The 6,823-nt window shown below is 37.4% G+C and overlaps 1 long non-coding RNA gene across 1 annotated transcript; it reads right to left on the bottom strand.

Moving 5' to 3' along the window:
• Positions 1–302: 302 nt before the first annotated feature.
• Positions 303–2,240, bottom strand: LOC133867892 (uncharacterized). Its single transcript, XR_009900226.1, has 2 exons — positions 2,177–2,240; positions 303–689 (listed from the first exon to the last, which is right to left on the bottom strand). It is a non-coding gene; the product is annotated as an uncharacterized LOC133867892 (long non-coding RNA).
• Between the last annotated feature and the right edge of the window lie 4,583 nt (positions 2,241–6,823).

Below are 6,823 nucleotides of genomic sequence, written 5' to 3'. Positions count from 1 at the left end.
TCGCGAAGGACCACGCCATAGATTTAATATTACTTTTGTTCATTATGCCCCAAATGAAACAAATAAAAAGAATAATTTTCAAGCACGTGACTTCTCAACTGGTATCTCAAATATTAAAGCATAAAGCTTAAATAGTCATGAATAATTTTCAAAAAAAAAAAAAAAAGTCATGAATTAATACAGAAATGTTTATTCAGCTAAATTTACAAAATAAAACATAAAGTAATTGACATTGACACCCAGGAATTAAAATCTAAAAAAGAAACAAAAAAAAAAAAAAATTGAATTAGAAGAACACAATATCAATAACATAATGATTTATATGCTTGCTTGTGGATCTTAACAAAGGTGTAAGAACCTGAATAAGATTACCAGAAAAGTAACAATAAATTGTACCCAAAATAAATATCATTTGAATAGTTGGTCGAGGGTCTTACAAGATCAAAAAATGAAAATAAGTTGCATATAATGAAAAGCTTGAAAGAAAAGGATCTCAAAGCAAATTAGATCTTGCCACGTGGGCCAAGCTTTGGTGGTAGTTGAGGGCTCTTCACAATTGGTAGGATGTCACCTGAAGCAGTGGAACTGATCAGGTATGCAAGCTAGGGTGAACCTCCTCTCAATATAAAGAACTTGAGCAATAATCCCCACTTTGTGAATGGAGCTGCAAATGTCTCAAACAACTTGCCCTGCCATTCCATGTACAAGAATAAGCTAAGCTATATAACTCAATAATGACCAAGGTTAAGAAATATCACAAATTAACTGAAAACTAATACATTCATCCAGATGCTTTTTTGGAGTTATTGTGATGCTCATCAAAAACAAACAATCTCCATCGCAGATTCCTAGGTCTGGGCTTGGCTCCAGATTTTATACTGGTCCAACATATTTTATAAACAATATATATTTTGTCGTTGCAGTTCATTTTAATGAGCATAGAAAATATATTAAAAACATTTTTTCATTTAGTGAATCCTTATTTTAATGAGAGAGAGACTATTATGTGTTATTGGCCTATTCTAGTGGAAATACATTATGTTTCAAAGGATATGCCAACCTATTTAGTAAGAAACGATAATGAAATTTCTAAGAGCATTCCTAGTAGCCTCATCAAAATAGCTTTTGTTGGGGATCAGTTTCACTCAACCCGATCCAATAAGGAGATAGACATTTAGCGACTACTCTAGAGAAATCAGTCATATCCCTGGTGGAATTGGGATAGGACTTATGGTCCAATCAGATAAGAAGAATGATCAGATCAAAAGTCTAAGAAGATATCAGATTAGAAGTCTAATAAAATATCAGAGTCTTGATTAGAACTCTGACAGCAGTTCTAGATCGACAAGGAGTAGGAACTATAATCCAGCTTTGACTCCACCTCTTTGCCTATAAATAGGCACATACCCCAGGTATAAACGAAGACTCAATTTTTTATGCACAAAGCATTATTTTTTTTACAGAAGCTAATTTAAGCATCGGAGAGGACCCTCGGAAGGGTCCCTTAGTTTTTATTGTTTTGCAGAATTATTAAGAAGCGTGAAGAACATCAGAAGAACGTGCAGATTCATACCATACCGGAAACTGTACTAACAGTTTGGCGCCGTCTGTGGGAACGATTTTTCGTTCCTCATAAAAGAGAAAGGAGATCTAGCATGGTAGTGAACACACGTTCCGGAAGCCAGACCAACCGAGAGCCCATAGTCCGAATGGACCCAGTTAAGGGTGTAAACGAGCCGATCCTGAGCGGGTATTGGCTGTTTGGGATCGGCTCGTTTGTATATGGTAGAAGCTCGAGCTCGAGCTCGGGATCGTCACGAGCCTAGATTCTATGTGCGAGATCGGCTCGCTAAGAAAAATTTGGTGACTGAGATCGAGCCCGAGCTCGATCAAATTGGGCGATCCCGAGCTCGAGTACTCGGCTCGAGCTCGGCCCATGTAAAAATTGAATATTAACCATTTAATTTAACAGTAAAAGAAACAAATTGAACTAATTTTTATTAACTCTTTCCAAAAAGAATTACAAAGAAGATAAACAAGTGCTTGAACTTGAAGCCATGAACTGAACGTATTATCTTGATGAGTTCAACCTTTTTATGATTTTGTAATAAGGCAATGACTCTAGAAGACTAGAATAATCTAGATTACTCTTACAAATAACCTTTTAAGAACATACCTCAGTCTGAGTCTACCAACGCCCAACGGGTTGAAGAACTCGAAGTCGAAGCTGTAAGGATTCGTGAAGCTCAGGAAATGCTACTAGTAAGGATTTAAAGACAACAGAGATTAAAAGAGTGACAATCTAAAGGCTGTGGCTGGGGGCAAGTTTTCAAGGCAGGCTGCATGAGTGACATGTGGCTAGGTAGATGGACAGAGTTAAATCCTGAAGATAAGAAAGCAATGGCTAGGATCTAATGGTGGAGAAATAGTCAGAAAATACATGGGAAACGTGCGCCTAGGAAGAGCAAAAAGGTGCTGAAAGCCTAAAATTATGCAAAGACAAGATAAAAAAGAAGAAAACAATATTATTTTATTTTATTTTTTTATGGCTTTCACGTTAATGAGTGCACATTTAGCTTTTGCATTTGAATACTAGTTAGAAACAAACTATTAGTTAGAGGAGTTTTATTTTCTCTTTTACATTTGAATAATTAGATATTTTGTACATAATTTTTTGTGGAATTACATTGATTTATTTTTAAATTTACTATTAATTCATAAATTTATTTATGTAGACTATTATATTTATATTTCTATTTAAAATTAATTGTTGATGAAAAAGTAAATTGCAAGATACATTTTATATGTTTTAAACCATTAATAAATTTTGTTAAATTGTTTATTTATTTTATTTATTCATTAGTATTTTTAATAAAATTTTGTTTAACTTTATTTTATAATATTTGCCCAATCAATTCAAATCTTGGCTCTGGCACTATTCCATGTAACCGTCTCTCCTTGCCATTCTTTGTCACGAATATGATCAGTATTTCTTCCTCATTGTGTGTGAACACTGTCGTGACCACCACCGCATGAAACATAGCTGGGTGGCAGCGTGGTAATTGGGATAAGTATGATAAGTATCATATGATATGATTTATGAGATTATCTACAATAAATATGATCATTATGAGTCAAAAATATTCTAATTTCTAAGTATCTAATGATCATATGATCTAAGTATTATCACACAATCATATAATTCAACAATTTGTATGATCTTAGATCTTGAATCATGTGACCTATTGATTCTTATATATTTAATGATAATACTTTTTTTTTTCCTAGTTTAATAAGTATAATACTTAGATCATATGATCTAATGATTATATGGCACAATATTAAATCATATGATTACGTAATCTAAATTCTAATGATAATACATTTAATCATATGATTTAAATTGTAATGATAATACTTAATTTGTTATTATAATTAACACATTAGTGATTCTACTCCTAATCACTTAATTTGAAATTATATGAATCACATTCTCATTTTATTTAATTACATTTTGGACTTGTCATTATATCACATGATTAATATGAATTCATACTAACATATGTAATGTATATACCTAACTATTGTATCTAATGCTCCGTTTGTTTCGGCGTAAAATGATTTCCGGAAAATGATTTCGGTATTTTACGGTGTTTGGTAGGGGCGAAAATAACGGTCAACGAAAACCATTTTCGGTTTGACCGTAAAACCTTCTTTAATTTTTGGAAAACGATTTACGGTTTTAAAAACCGTAAATCGTTTTCCAAAATTATATTCTTCGTCTACACGCACGTTTGATATCTGACTGGTCGAATCCGGCAATAGTTGGTCGTTCGAAAATAGGCAGTACCGGAGTCCGGCATCATCAAGTCACTGGAATAATGCCGGCGTCGGAATCCGACCACCGGAATACTGCCGGCTGCCGGAATCCGGCCGCCGGGAAACCGCCGGCCGCCGGAATCCGGCAACATCCGGCAATTGCGCCGAATGCCGGCGGAATCTGGCCGGAATCCGGTCATGGACAGAAACCGGCCGGAATCCGGCATGATCTGACCGGATCCGGATCCGGACACTAATCCGGTCGGATCTGGCCAAAATGGCCGGGATCCGGCCGGATATGACAGGATCCGGACACTGATCCGCCCGGATCTGGCCAACATGACCGGAATCCGGCCTGATATGACCGGATCCGGACACTGATCCGGCCGGATCTGGCCAACATGACCGGAATCCGGCCGGATATGACCGGATCCAGCTACTGATCCGGCCGGATCTGGCCAAAATGGCCGGAATCCGGCCTGATCTGACCCGATCCGGCCACTGATCCGGCCAAAATGACCGGATCCGGCCGGATCTGACCCGGCCCGGAGGTGTCCTGCCGGAATCCGGCAATTTTCGCCGGATCCGGCCAAACATGCTCGCCAGATTCCGGCGACGGTGACCGGTCGTCACCAGATTCCGGCGACATTTGCATTTTCACTTTTTGTAATTTTTTCGTGCGAACCAAACGCCGAAAAATATTTTCGAGAAAATAATTTCTTTTGAAATTGATTTCGTTGAAATTATTTTACGACGGAAACCATTTTACGTCGAAACAAACGGAGCATAACTATCTAAGTATGATTGAGAATTGTAAAATACTTTTAATCTTAAATTATACTTAACTATTGTATATGAGATTATCTATGAATCTATAATAAGTATATATGATTATTATGAATCATAAATCATAATTTTCATAATTCATAATTATCTACTAACAATACTAATATTATATGATTATACGATCTAAGTATTATTTTATGATAACATATTAACATGATCTAATAATCTATATGATCTTAGATCTTGGATAACGTGATGTAATGATTACTAAATATATAATGACAATACTTATATATAACATATAATAAAGTGATTACATGTCATATGCCACAATGTTATATTATAATTATTATTATATGATTATATAGTCTTGCTATATTACATGAATAATATGATTAAATATCTGGATTGTCATTATATCATATGACTAACAATTAAATATTGATATTATCCAATTTTACTATTATATATATATATATATATAACCTATTAATATATATTGACCAATAGCCATTGTTATTTGTTACTTAATTAATTTATTCTTACATATATATAGTATATTATTTATTAATATACTATATTATAAAAATAAGTTTATATATATATATATATATATATACACACACACGAGTCGAGCCTTAATAAACGAATTGATCCTTATACGAGCGGGTTCACGAGCTTTAGTCGAGTCGAGCTGAGTTTATACGAGTTTGCATCGTTTAATAATCGATCTTAGATTTCGTGTTCACGAGTCGCTCATTTAATAATCGATTCGAGCACGAGCCGAGTTTATTTGAGCCGATCTCGAGTAAGCTCACGAGTAGCCCAGCTCATTTACACCCCTAGACCCAGTTATTCAGAATAATCCACAGCCTCCACCGAACCCTCCCCCGGGGGGTGGAGATCAAGATCGCATAGCAGCGTTGGAAGCCCATATTTAATCCTTAACACAGCGGAATGCCGAGTTGCTGCGCAGGAGGCCGGAACAGCCCAATCCCGAGATGAACAAGGATGAGCGTGAGGAAGAAGATCACAACAGCAACACTAATCCTCGGAGGGAGGATGACCACCAAGGAGATCTGAGCAGAGTTATTGTCGAGCTGGAGAGAAGATGCACGTACATGGAGATGGAAAGAAAGGACAAAAGCATATCCGTAGTGGTGGACAAGCTCCTAATGGGTACAGACTCACCCTTCACCAGACGGGTGGCAGACTATCGACTTCCTGATAAGTTTAAGGTACCCCAAATTCTAAGTTATGCAGGAGACGGAGATCCCTTGGATCACCTAGAGAATTTCCGAGCTCATCTAGACCTTCACGGGACACCCAATGAAGTAGCATGTCGGGCCTTCTCTCTTACTCTTTCGGGGAATGCCCGAGGCTGGTTCAGGAAGCTGCCCCCGAATACCGTTGATCAGTTCAAGGAGTTGTCCAAAATATTCCTAACGGAATTTCTAGCTTTCCGGACAAGGAAGAAGCCATCGGGATATTTGATATCATTGCACCAGCAAAGCAATGAAAGTCTTAAGGAGTTCATGGCTCGGTTTAACCGAGAGAAGGTAACGGTCGAAGATCCGATCGAGGATATGGTCTTTGCTGCCATTTATCAAGGAATTTCACCCGATGAGCCTTTGATGAAGAAGTTGGTCCGGAAGCAACCGAGTACCTTGCAGGGCCTCATGGATAAGGTAGAAGAATTCATCAATCAGGAAGAGATGCTGAAGTCTATGGCCAGTTCTAGGCTACCCCGAGAGACAGTCCCAGAAAAGAAAAGGAAAGAATTCAGGAAAGCTGATGAGGAAGAGCAGAGGCAGGTAAAGAAGTTCAAAGATTACAATTTTACACCTCTCAATGCTTAGATATCAGAAGTCCTTATGGAGATCAAAAGAGATCCGGCATTTCGAGAACCACAAAAGATACCAGGTAACCCTCCTTACAGGAATGCAGGCAAGTATTGTGATTTTCATAAACAATCAGGTCATTACACTGAGGGGTGCGTAACCCTAAGGTTGTTAATAGAAGAATTCATAAAGAATGGCAAGCTGGTTCGGTTCTTGGGAGAAAAACGGAACCAGTAAGGAAATAACAAGCCTCGGAATCATCAGGATTATCAGCCCCGAGATCAGCAGCCACGGGATTATTATCCCCGAGATCATCCTCAGCCAAACGAAAGGGATCAAGAGAATGATCCCCGAGATGACATAGAAAGAAGAGAGGA

This window comes from Alnus glutinosa, chromosome 5 (genome assembly GCF_958979055.1).
Source record: "Alnus glutinosa chromosome 5, dhAlnGlut1.1, whole genome shotgun sequence".
NCBI lineage: Eukaryota > Viridiplantae > Streptophyta > Magnoliopsida > Fagales > Betulaceae > Alnus > Alnus glutinosa.
The sequence above is the reverse complement of the archived record's forward strand: the minus strand, read 5'-3'. Positions and strand labels throughout refer to the sequence as shown.